This window comes from Anguilla rostrata, chromosome 15 (genome assembly GCF_018555375.3).
Source record: "Anguilla rostrata isolate EN2019 chromosome 15, ASM1855537v3, whole genome shotgun sequence".
NCBI classification, from domain to species: Eukaryota; Metazoa; Chordata; class Actinopteri; order Anguilliformes; family Anguillidae; genus Anguilla; species Anguilla rostrata.
In genome coordinates this window covers 15,751,813-15,764,582 of record NC_057947.1, presented here as the reverse complement: position 1 = coordinate 15,764,582, position 12,770 = coordinate 15,751,813, and the positions used below count along the sequence as shown (strand labels likewise).

The window sequence follows — 12,770 nt, the reverse complement described above, 5'->3', positions numbered from 1 at the left end:
CCGAAAAGCCGCAGACAAGCCTAAGATCACCATGCTCAATGGCAAATGTTCAGTAGTGTAAAGCACACCGCCATCAGACTCAGGAGCAGTGGAAACGTGTTCTCTGGAGTGATGAATCTCGCTTCATTATCTGACGGTGTTTGGCAAATGCAAGGAGAACGCTACCTGCCCAAATTCATAGTGCCAACTGTAATGTTTTGTGGAGGAAGAATAATGGTCTGGGGCTATTTTTCATGGTTTGGGCTAGGCTATATATATATATATATATATATTTGCTATTTGATATTTGCATCAACAGGGAATGATTAATAATAATTTATCATAAACCCACATGGTTATTTTATTTTAAAACATATATGTCAATATATATGTGAAATGCCACATGTACTCCACCATGAGTCTTCTTCTGCAAGATATTGAGTCAGTATGTTCAGGCATTCAGCTTTTGGGTCCATGGGACCAGAATCCCAATCACATGACCTCAGCTTTCTGAAGTGACAGTTGGGGATCCTCCCCACAAGGTTGAACATTGCGCACTGTGTGTGTCAAATAAATAATGTTCCATCCAAGTCTGACTAAGTGAAGTGAGTGGAGAAGTGAAGAAAGCAGGACAGGGAAGAAACACAATGTGCTGGTTGCCTCTACTTGGAGATACTCTGAAGATACTTGTGGTGAGCTTATCACGGCCAGCTGACTTTTCAAATTATTGATGGCTAGATATTATTCAGAAAATATGTCTCGTGGTCATGTGTCTATTTGTGACTATTCTGTGAATTAAACATTATTTTTCATGGTCTGAGATGCCCTTGTGTAATGGCATGGGTCATGAATTCTGAGAGTTACAACATACTATTTGCGGAAGTGTACTACATCGATCATATTATTCAAAGGAATCATACACTGCAGAAAAGAACCTTCAGACAACATAATTTTACATTATTATAAGTACTGTTATTATTAGTTTTAGATACTAACCAAATGACTATTACTACACATAATACAATGACACACTACACTATTCATTATTATTATTATTATTATTATTATTATTATATATTGATAAGTACATAAATGTGTGTAAAGAAGTGAATCAGAATGTACTGCAGTGTCTAGTTGCAGCTCCAATGAATGAAACAGACAGGAGATAGCATGTCTTAACCATTTCACTATCAGGCTTTGTTCCTTAACTTGGAAAATGTAATTGTGACTCGGCCAAGGGTCCTAGGGTTCTGAGGGCTGAGGACAGGAATTCTTGCGGAGAGAGCTTGACCTATTAGAACGGTGTCATGTGGAGTCACTTCGTGCTGAGGAATGTCTAATGGTGAGAGGAAATACAAAAATTGATCTGAAGGGCATGTTTACCTTGTTAAACGGATAACATTCATGTTGTCATTGACTGAAAAACAGAAAAGGTTGCATACAGCACAATGCCCCTCAGCATTTGTGTGGAGCTGCACAGTGGAACTCAAACAAGCATTTTAACATCAACAGCAGGGAGAGAAAAATCATTGGAACAAGGCGTGTGCCTGGTAAAAGGTGATATTTGGACCACACTGTAAAAAGTAAGATCGGGGGAATTAATATTAAATTAAAAAACAAAAAGCAACATATAAGTAATAAATATGAATGCAAGTAATTTGGCCTAATATGAAATTAAATTCAATATATTTGAATTCATTAATTTTAAATTGAATTTTAGTGATTTTGGTTGAATAAATCCAACCATAACATGTTTATTATAATTGAATTGTACTTTATGAGTGAAATCAAAGAGACAGAATATTAATGGATATTACTCATTGGGAAGTCTTTGGTTTTAATCATCGTACACATCTACATCTACATGAAATGAAGCTGAAGATCAGTTCTCCTTTTGGAACTAGCTGTAGTTGTAACATTAACTTACCTGTTTTATGATTTAATATTCAGGGTAAAATCAGTTTTTAATGTGGCTGGTGAACAATCTATGGTAAGGCTGTATATCTAGCAGTTATGTATTGTGACATTAGTGAACACAGGGGAAAACGGGGTCTGTTGTGACATACATACCCTCTTTCACCTCAGATTTCAACTGGCCGGCTTTGTATTGATCTTGTTCGCACAAGCCCCCTAGTGGCCAAGACACCAGCATCCTGAGATTGCTCAACTTAGACATTCAGTGCTCCGGCAACCAAGCTATGAATGGAAACAACAAATGCTGTGTTATAGATTTATTAGTAGATGATACACAACAACTACACGACATACAGAGTTTCTAAGTGCCACCATTGTCATGCAGTTCATCCATTTAACACACACCCTGCAGTCTCATCTGCAACTACAAATTCTTGTGGAATTATACCTCGCCATTCTACTATCAATAACTGCAACCAAATATGGAAACAAAATATACAATCTTATCATTAGTTTTACACGGAAAGTGTGGGGATAGACATTTAAATTGGCCATGTTAGTTTGTTTGTTTAAAAAATTATATTTCACTAAACCTCATCATTGGTCTGATTATTTGGATATGAGTTTGAGCCTACCACCTCAAAGAATGTACATATGTTATGTTATGTTACTGGTTATTATTTTAATATTTAGTGCTGAAACATAATCATGATTTAATTATTATGCACCATTTGATAACTGCATGCAGTATTATATATTTATAGCCCCTGCATTCCTTAGTGCCTATATGTGAGGATTAGACACCTTCTAATTGTCTATCCATACTATTCTATATAGATATTGAGTAGATTAGAAATAATAAAAATGTGGAAACAAAGTGACATACAATATTATTGAATACATTTACAATCCTATGACAATGATTAAAACTTATGGATAATTTATTAAAATGTACTCAATTTAAAAAAGTCCAGGTGAGTAATAGCTGTGTAAATGTATTGGATTAAGCAATTATATGCTGAAATATGAGTTGATTTCATATTTTTTTTTATAGTGCATTTGTGTGAGCATCACACATCAGCTGTCCCACTAAAGAGTCAATGAGAGAGAGAGAGAGGTGTACCAAGGTGAAAACAAAGCAAATAATACATCACAAAAAATGTCAAACTCAATCGCAGTTTCATAGGAGCAATGTTTTATGTGCTTTTTCAAGTAATTATATTTATGTGTTAGGCAGTTTCCAAAAGATTTATTTCAACTTAAAGGCCAGTAGTAAGTGGGATGTATGAAACAGCAGGACTGAGATGGTGCTGGATGCATCCTCGTCTGCAGGTACAATGCTAAATTGCCTTTTTTCTTCATCACTTTTATGGTTCTTATAAACCAGCATTAATAGACCATCTGATGCCTGCTGGGTAATACATTTGTAAAAGAAAAAATGAGATAATGTCATATTCAAGCATAACGACTCTGAAAATGGCCACCAGCTGGCTAAACACACAGGAAAAAATCAACTGATACAGTGTAAAATTAAACTGCTAGAGTATATGTCAGACTGGGTATCTTTTATGAAAAATATAAATTATGTTGTGGTTTACACTTAACACCTATTGCACAGCTGTAGACTGTAAAGTTATATATATTATATCATTTTGATCTGTTTATCTTTTTGTTGTCCTTTTTTCTTCTTTGGAGTAAGAAACAAAATTAAGTCAACATGTGCCCAACATAATGAGATGTGGTATAATCAGGCCAAAAGGGGATTCATGTTGCCCGCTTTCAGATGTTATTTTCAAACCTGTGGTGCCGTCAATTTGAATCACCATTTGGAGAACGTCACTTTTAAGTTGGTTTTTAAGGTGGTGTTCCAGAAAGTAGATTACATACATTATTAAACTCTCAGTAGTACTTGACTTGATTTTTAAGAAGTGCATCATTTTTATTTCAAGCTTTAAATAGTAACCAAAGGCTTGCCTTCAAATTAGGCTGTGCATTATCAATTTATTTATTTCTTTGTGAAGTCCTACAACTTCCAAACTGCAATAGATGGTTACAGATATATGTTTCAGTTACTTTATACTACCTTTAAATAATGTTATGTTAATAGCCTATGTTTCTTCATGCTCTGTTACCACTGCAAATCAAAGATTACATACCAGTGGAATACATAGAAGAGATATATCAGCTTAAAATTTCTATAACACATTACAAATCTAAAATACACCAATCAGAATATATCCAAAGGCTAATTATCAAAATCAGAAAACCTCCATTTGGGCTAGGGGAGAAAACAAGACAATTACTGGCCAAAGACTTGAAATACTATGAAAATATTATAAAATATCAATGCTAAGGATCTATGATGTACTGGCAATCTGTCTTTACACACTTTAGCCAAATTTGTGCGCCTGTATTTGTTATTCTAAAATGTGTTCAGGACGTTTCTGGGCATGGCATGCTTTTCTGTGTGGAGAGGGGTGGATGTGGCTACAGAGCCTGTGGCTTGGGATCAAATTCCAGCAAAGTGTTTTTTTTTTACGAGTCAGCTGCTGCAATGGCAGATGCTAAGGAGCCTAGACACAGTGAAGCAAAAAAGACCAGCTGACAGGGATCATTCAAAAACAAGAGTCCACCTTGGAATTACTTTACTTCAGTGGTGTCAGCTGAAGTTCACCAAGGGGATGAAAAGCAATGCGCAGTCCACCTGTTTTCTGTTGGACCTGTTAGTATCATTACTTTTAGCAAGTTACTTTACGCAGCTAGATGCCCGAGGTTGGATCACCACTGCAGACTTTTATTATGAACAGGACAGTAGATCAGGCTGGGGCTCAAACCCTTGACTATACGTCCCAGCCTCAGATCAGAAAGAGACAAGAATGGCAGAAGATAAAATCTATATAACTTGGGAACATAGAATTAAAGCCTAAACAGTCCACATCCTAATGATGCTTAACACATTAAATGACTGTTTCCATAATGAGTTCTGAGCTAATCCATCTTCTTTTTCTTTAACTATGGGCTGAAGATTTACCACAACCAGATGTTCACTTTGGTAATTTGCACACAATTTCTTCTGAAATGTTATGAAACAATCTTGCCATGTGATAACTTTTTGACCTGAACAGACCTTTACATCTCAGTTTCCTCAGAAACTACTGTTTGTGTTGGGTAATGCTGAGAATAGCAATTGAGTTGCCAGCCCTATCCAGATGTGTTTCTAGCACAAACTCAAGTAAAATTGTTCAATGAGTTAGAAATCAGTGTGTTTGAAAAAAAAAAGTAACACATAAATATTTAATAGGCTGGTGTGTACAGGCATAGGCATGTCTGAAAAATCAGTAAACAGCTGGTAGTAGCATCAATGCATTTCGGATGCCATGTATGTATGTTCATGTAACTAATTAAAAACAGATCAAATGCATGCGGGTTGGGGGTAGGACATGTTTTAAGTGGAGTAATTAAAGCAATCACCTGTATAATTTGAATAGAAAAAAAAAAAAAACATTGTATGCCTTCACTGAAACTTTTATCTTCAGTTAAAATTTGTCTTCCAGATCTCTGTCTTATATTGCACTTACATATTTGTATACAAGGAGATAATGACCTATACTTAGAGAGGTTCACTGCAGAAATTAAAATATACCTAAGAATACATCTGCCTGTCTAAATTTTAATCGCTTTTCAAGATATAAAAAAGAAGTAAAAAATGCATTCTAATGCTGCATTCTCCTGACACTTCTGCTGACAAAAGCTGCTAAGTTTCCTCTATGTGGCACATTCACCTCTGCATTTTCCACTCTGTGCTCTCATAACTATCCTCAGGGGGCAGTGGTAAAACATCAGTCCTCTGCAAATTTCAGAACCCTCACAGGCCTTGTGACAAATCTAATATTAAGTGTGATGTATCAGCGCAATGTGGGCAGACAAATACAGTTTTAATCTTGCTACACTGTACCTTAAAAATAGGGGGGGGGGGGGGGGTGTAGCATTTTCAATAAACTTTGGTCAGAACTATAACTTTCTTTGTATGTAAGTCAATTTTGTTTTTATTAATACTGAGAAAAACTGTATGTACTGTACCATTGAAACCCAAAAAATGAATATGATGCAGGTTTATAGTCCAAAAAATGTACTTCTCTGAATATGATGCTGCCTAAAAATTTCCCTGGTGGATTTTGGAGTTGTTGTTGATTGATTTCCGTTACCAAGGAGACAGTTCTAAAATAACATCCCCCAGCTGTTCCATAATGTGTAAGAATCATCATAATTCAAACCAATCATGCAACACAATAGTTTTTTATTTTTTTATTTTTACTTTTATCCCTTTTACCTTTACAAGAGAACTGGACTGTAGAGTTAACCCTTCCCTGTTTGGATGTTTGCATGTCTTTAATGGTTCCAATATGAAACTGAAATATGGGCTGTCATATCACATGACACCCCTGGGAGGGACATAATGGTCAGACACAGGGAGATACAGTTATCCAGTTCCGACAAGTGTATTTATCTGTATAGGCTACACAAGGAGGCTACGAAGGGAAATAAAAGAATGCTTTGCCATTCTCCTTCATGGTCTCAGCTATAAATCAATAAGCTACAACAACAAAGTATTACAAAAAGAAACTAAAGCAAAATAGTGGGGTTTTTTTAGCCCTTCTTCACCTATCATCTCTCTTGGAAAGAAAGAACGTGTTATGTGTAAACTGATGCATCGATACATTTTATTTAACATATTTGAACAACATGTGGTCAAGTTTGCGTAGCATTTCTGAGGGCAAGATTCAGGAAAATTCTCAGCACTCCTGGTAATTACAGCATCCTTCCATCTTGGTTGTTTGTTATATTTTCTCTCTCTCTCTCTCTCTCTCTCTCTCTCTCTCAGTATAGATGAATGCATAGATGAATTTATTTAGAAAAAAAATAAGGTACTATGGAATTAATTTTGTTCCGGAAAATACGCTGTTCTTGTACATTTCAGTTTTTTTTATCGATTTAAAAAAGAGAGCCAAAGACTGAAGTGAGGACTCAAAGTTATTACTACAGAGAGCAGTCCGAAATTCTCATCATATCTGAATAAAGGGTATCTTTTGTAAGTGTGCTGGCCATTAACTACTAACTTTGTACTTGAAGCTAACAACCTGTAATTTAGGGCAGGGTTGTAAGTCAGTGCTCAAATTTATCTTTGTACAATGAGTGCATAAATTTTCATTTTAAAGCTGACTGTGATTATTGCATTATGAATTTCTTTTTTTTGTTTACTTCAGTGTTGCTTTGTAAGGCAAGGAACTTTTCCTTTGAAGAAGTGAGGTGACTTGCTCTAAAGCAAAATGAAAAAGTTACTCTTCAGTTGTTTTGGCCTGGTTCACGTATCAACACTGTAACATTTGCTGACTCACGACCGGGGCTGTGGTTAACCATCTGTGCGTTTGGGATTTTTTTATTTATTTCTTGTGCTCAAACTTTTGCTGTAGGTTAGCCCGTGTCAGTTCAATCTCTGATGTACGTGACAGAATAACTGATTTGTTCTTTATCTTTGGAAAGAGAGCACTGACATGACTATAAGAAGCAGGCAAGCAGGAAATGTCAGATACATCAAAGAATACAAATTTGAATGAAGAAAGTATTCTCCTACTGGATAAAAACAAACTGAATGACCTGCAACAGCACCATCATTCAATCATCAGCATTCATACGGTGGAAAAGCTCCTCTCAATTCTGAGTTAATGATCTCTCTCTGGTGTACCGTACACAGGAGCTCTGCAGGGGGAAGTTCTTCCTGTGATAACCTCAACTAAGGCAGCACATCGTTGCCACAGTGAGAATTTCTTTTTTTTTCAGCCCAGTATTTTTTTTCCCCAATAAAATGTTTTCGTTATAACGAGATACATTGGTATGTCGTTATAATGAGAATAGAATCTGATTATAACTAGAAAAGTTTTTTGTTATAACGAAAGCCTTTTTTTTCTTTTAACAAGATTATGTCATTACAATGAGAATAGGATCTTGGTATGTGAATTTTCTTGTTACAAGATACCGAATGAGAGAGAGAAAAAAAAATCACAGTGGCAGTAATCCATTGCCCTACTCAGCTGTGACTGTACTGAGTAATGCAAACTGACAATTGGCTACTATCACCAACAGTACTGATTCTCATTCTCCCATATTGCGTTGAAAGACTATCACTTCATTTATTATTTATCTAGGCAAGGTAGCTGGTTTTGTAGCAAGCCACTTTTGTTTGCCTTCACTGACTAGGTAGCCAGTCAAGTTAGGAAACTTGCTTAGTTATCAAATGAGGCATCTGTTGCTAGAAAGCCTGAATTGTATTGTTCAGTTGAATATTAACAATATTAGCTTGATTTAATATAAATGTTTGTTTGTTCTGTTGTTCGTTTGGAAACTCAGTTATATCTTGCAAACATGTTTGAAGGATAACATGAGAAAAGATGAATATTTTGTTACTCCAATGAGTAACTAAATGGCGGCACAGATGTAAATCAGGCTTGTGTACTGCATGAGTGTGCTTCACTGGCCAGCGCAGTAGACAGACAAAATCTTCCATACACACACAGTGCACTGAAGATCCACTAGATAGCCAGCCTGAGGGACCGATGGGTGAGCCAGGGGGCAACTGGTAGCACAATTAGACTCACTACTATTTGTTTTTTATTATTATTATTATTTTGTGTTTTTTTTTCTTGCTTGAATGAAAGAGTGCTAGTTCCTTTGTTGATGCCCAATATTCCTTCTACGTTAAAGAACAGATTGTAGGTGAACCCTAATGCTTCAGGACCAGATTTCTATTGATTTTAGTTTGCTGTAGACAAAATTCAAATTGGGATTGATGAGTTCAAAGTGTAACTTGAATCTTCCAACAGTGAGTCATGTTGCATAATTACACATTCTGTTTAGCTAGAGACAGGTGTATTTCTGCAGACCCTAGACCCACGGATAGAAATTCAGCATTTGCTTTATGACTCACGTGGATCATTTTTCTTCACCCGGAGAAATAATTATATGTTTCCAGGAAAAGTTTTGCAATTTACATTTATTAGGACTGCTATGTTGAATGACTTTGCACCAAATCATTCTTTTTCTAAAACGGAAAAAAATCCCAAGGCTCTAAATTCACGAACATTTAAAACATTTAAACAAAAAAGCTTGTTCAAAGCCTGTCAGTCGAAGGCTGTTCTGCCTTGTAATGTTTCGGTTCTGTTATGAGCCATACCTCAGGCACTGGCATCGCAAAACAAACTCAAATAAAACAGATTCGCCTTCCTGTTTTATTTGCATTTTAAAAATAGTCCCACACAAAAGATCATACAAAGGTGCACTGTTGCTGAAAGATTCTTCCCAACATTTGTTCTGCATTTTACATACAGATACACAATTTCATTACATGTAACCCTTCCATGTGTGCATACACACAATGAGCTTCATAATGGTTGGGACAAAGACTTTTTTTTTTTTTTCTTGTTTTGTCCCAATAATCTGATTTGTAATCAAACAATTCACAGGGTTTAAAAGTCCACATTCCCAGCTTTTATTAAAGTGTATTTTTATACACTTTGGTTTCACCATGTCTCAATTACCACACTATACACTTAAGGGCACCATAATATTCGGGACATATTAATGTTATCAGAGTAGTCATGTTTTGTCATGGACTGTCGCATATCCTTTGGAGTCAAAGAGGGTTTGAAAGCTGTGACTCATAGACGTCACCAGGTGCTGAGTATATCCTCTCTTGATGCTCTGTCGGGCCTATACTGCACACATTTTCAGCTCCTGCTAGTTTTGGGGGCTAGCTGCTTTAAGTTTTCTCTTCAGCATATGAAACACATGTCCAACTGCATTCATATTGGGTGAATGAACTGGCCAGTCCATAATGTTCCAGTTTTTGGCTTTAAAAAACATGTTGCTTTAGCTGTTTTTTTTCCCATATTTACTATGGTGCTGTACTGGAGGTTTGTGCTGGTAAAATGAGAGAAAAATGGCATTCCTAAAATTTGTGTGTTTGGGTTAATGCATATGTATTTTAGGGTGTACACACAGTCCAATGTTACATTCATATCACCTAGTCGGTATGATTGTATCAGAGGTGCGGAACAATTGTAACAGTAAATGAAAATGCCTTATAATGTGCGTAAGCATGTGAAAGGTCAGGCTGGCTGATGCCAAAACAGACCAAAAGTTAATTACATGTTTTAACAGACTGGTATCTTTACAGCCAAGGCTGGCTCATGCCAAGTCAAACTCACCATTTAGTGTTTCTTTAGATTACTATGCAGACAAGGACGGCATCCACTGTCACGGGTTTCAGTTGGCTTCTTCTCTCTTGGATCATGAGTCCAGCTGTGGAAAAATCTCTTTCACTTGCGATGGCGCTGGAATTGAGTAAATTGAAGGAGCAATATGTGCCAGATTCAGAAATATTATTGAATGGTCCTTCCACCAGTTGAGATTGTCGAGATTGTCCTCCTTCGATGGCTTGAATTTGATACATCCCCCCAATCCAACCTTAGTGGTGGATTCATGGACATCAGATAATCCCTCTGCTGTTTGAGGTGATTTCGAGTGGCTGAGATCCACGATTGTGTTTTAAGTCCAGAAAGATATACAGAGAAAGATTAGGCCTCTGAAACTTTATTGACTTCACAAATGCATTTCATTATTTTTTAAATTTTTTTTTTTAAATTTCGTTTTTTTTTTTTTAATTTTGAAATTATAAAGACAAAGATGACAACAAGCCACAAAACAGCCGATAAAAGGCAACAATCCTAATGTTCTTCTAATTCTACCTCAATTTAATTTTAATACAGTAAGCTACTGAATAAAAACTAACTACTGCAATAAATGTATTTACATCCAGACCTTAGCTCAAAATGCAGAATTAAACCAACCAAACAGAAAGTTAGTCGAAGCTTACCTTTAACAAGAAGTTGCATTTCATTGTGAGTTGTTCCCACTTCATGTTGATCTGAAAGCAGCTTCAGACTTTTCAGCTTGGGATGCAAAAGCAGAATGTCAGCTGGAGGACAGTTGCAGGTGGCATTCGAGGTGTAGGGTTGGATTTTTGGATGCTTCCAGTGCCTTAGTATCCTCCTTGAATCTCTGAAGAAACATCACCATTTCAAGTTGTTCAGACAATGATCACCGACCCACACACACACACACACATTGATTTAAGAGATTGTATACAGGCACAGGCAAGCATAAGCAAATGTCACTGATACAGAAAAACACTGACGGTGCTTTACAAGACATGCGTTGTCTTCTGGTTTTGCCTTTAAGCAGTTATTGCATGTGACCAAAATGCAAAGTTCATAAAAGGACACACTCTCACACACTGCAGTATATTTCCATATATGTCAGCATATTCAGTGGTAAGAAGCAGGCGGTGGTTTTTATTTTAACCTAAACTCATTATTTTACATAGAAAATTACCGCAGTGCAGGCAGTGCAGCGGCTATACTGGCAGTGCTATTAATATGCATGCGTGTGTGTGTGTGTGTGTGTGTGTGAGTGTGTACGTGTGTGTGTGTGTGTGTGTGTGTTTACATTTTAGGCATTTATCAGATGCCCTTACCCAGAGTGACTCACAGCTTGCATTTCATTCTTTTTGCATACAACCCATTTATACAACTGGATATTTACTGAAGCAATTCAGGTTAAGTACCTTGCTCAAGGGTACAGCAGCAGTGCTCCACCTGGAAATCAATCTTATAACCATGGAGCTGCAAGCTCAGTTCCCTAAGCATAATGCTACACTGCTGCCCTGATGTTTATGTGTGCATGCATGCATGAATTGCTTTTTGCAATCTGAATATGCAGGGGTCTATGCATAACTTGTGTGTGCTTGCACCTGGAAATATAATGAACATATGTTAATCTTTTGAACATACGTGTTTGCAAGTGTCTGGATGTGAAGATTTGGCTGTTTTTTTTATTGCTCCACCATTCTGTGTTACTTACCTCATAGGTGGATCAAGGATTTATTCCAGTAATGGGACACCAGGTAATGAATTAACATCCATTTGTAATAATTCAGCGGGAAACTACCTCTGTCCTATGCCTGGCCAAATGGTTTCTTTTGGCTGTGTGCTGATGCTGAGGGAACTATGGCCCATCTTCCCAGGAAATGGCAGCTGGTATAGATTTCTCTCTGAAAGAAATGTTTTGACCTGAGTCTCATTTGTAATTGTCCATAGATTGTAAAGGAGTTGCACACATCACAATCACCAGTTATGACCAAAAACCACACCGGAGATTTGTCAGTGTTGGCTCAAAGTCAACGGGAAGTCCATCACACAACCAGAGCTGTTTACCAGCTCTGCTGTCACACAGGGTAGTCTGTGTCTCAGGTCTCAGGTGGGGGCTAGTTCACTTCTGCTGGTGGGCGCGACCATTTTTCTTTGGTGAAGAGTAAAAAGGCAGAGGATAAGAATGCTGAGAAATTCTTGAGAAAAGAATCTAAGGACTGTATGTTACACATGTTTGTACGAACATGTGTATATGTGTATACAGTATGTGTGCATGTGAGTCTACGTAGTATATGAACCATGGATAATGTAGTTACTGAGATCAGGAAATGAGTACAGTGCATTTACATTGCCTTACAATCACTTGAGATGCTCTTATCCTGAGTGACACACAGAAGTGGAGAACATCTGTATTACTCTGGAATGCAAAATGTGCTATCATTAAGAAGGGACAGAGGCCAAATTATAATCAATAAGTACACAGCAATGTATAACAACAGCGATGTGTATTGTAACAAAAGAAAGTACCACTAGACAGATGTCTTTACACTACTATACCCATGAAGAACATCCAAAAGGAAATTCAAAGAAAGAAAGAATATCTAAAGGGGATCA

General features: G+C 36.9%; 1 long non-coding RNA gene across 1 annotated transcript; it reads right to left on the bottom strand.

The window, feature by feature from the left end:
* Positions 1-1,083: 1,083 nt before the first annotated feature.
* LOC135241201 (uncharacterized) lies at positions 1,084-11,067 on the bottom strand. The gene is made up of 3 exons (XR_010325933.1): positions 10,823-11,067; positions 10,155-10,474; positions 1,084-2,175 (listed from the first exon to the last, which is right to left on the bottom strand). It is a non-coding gene; the product is annotated as an uncharacterized LOC135241201 (long non-coding RNA).
* Positions 11,068-12,770: the final 1,703 nt, after the last annotated feature.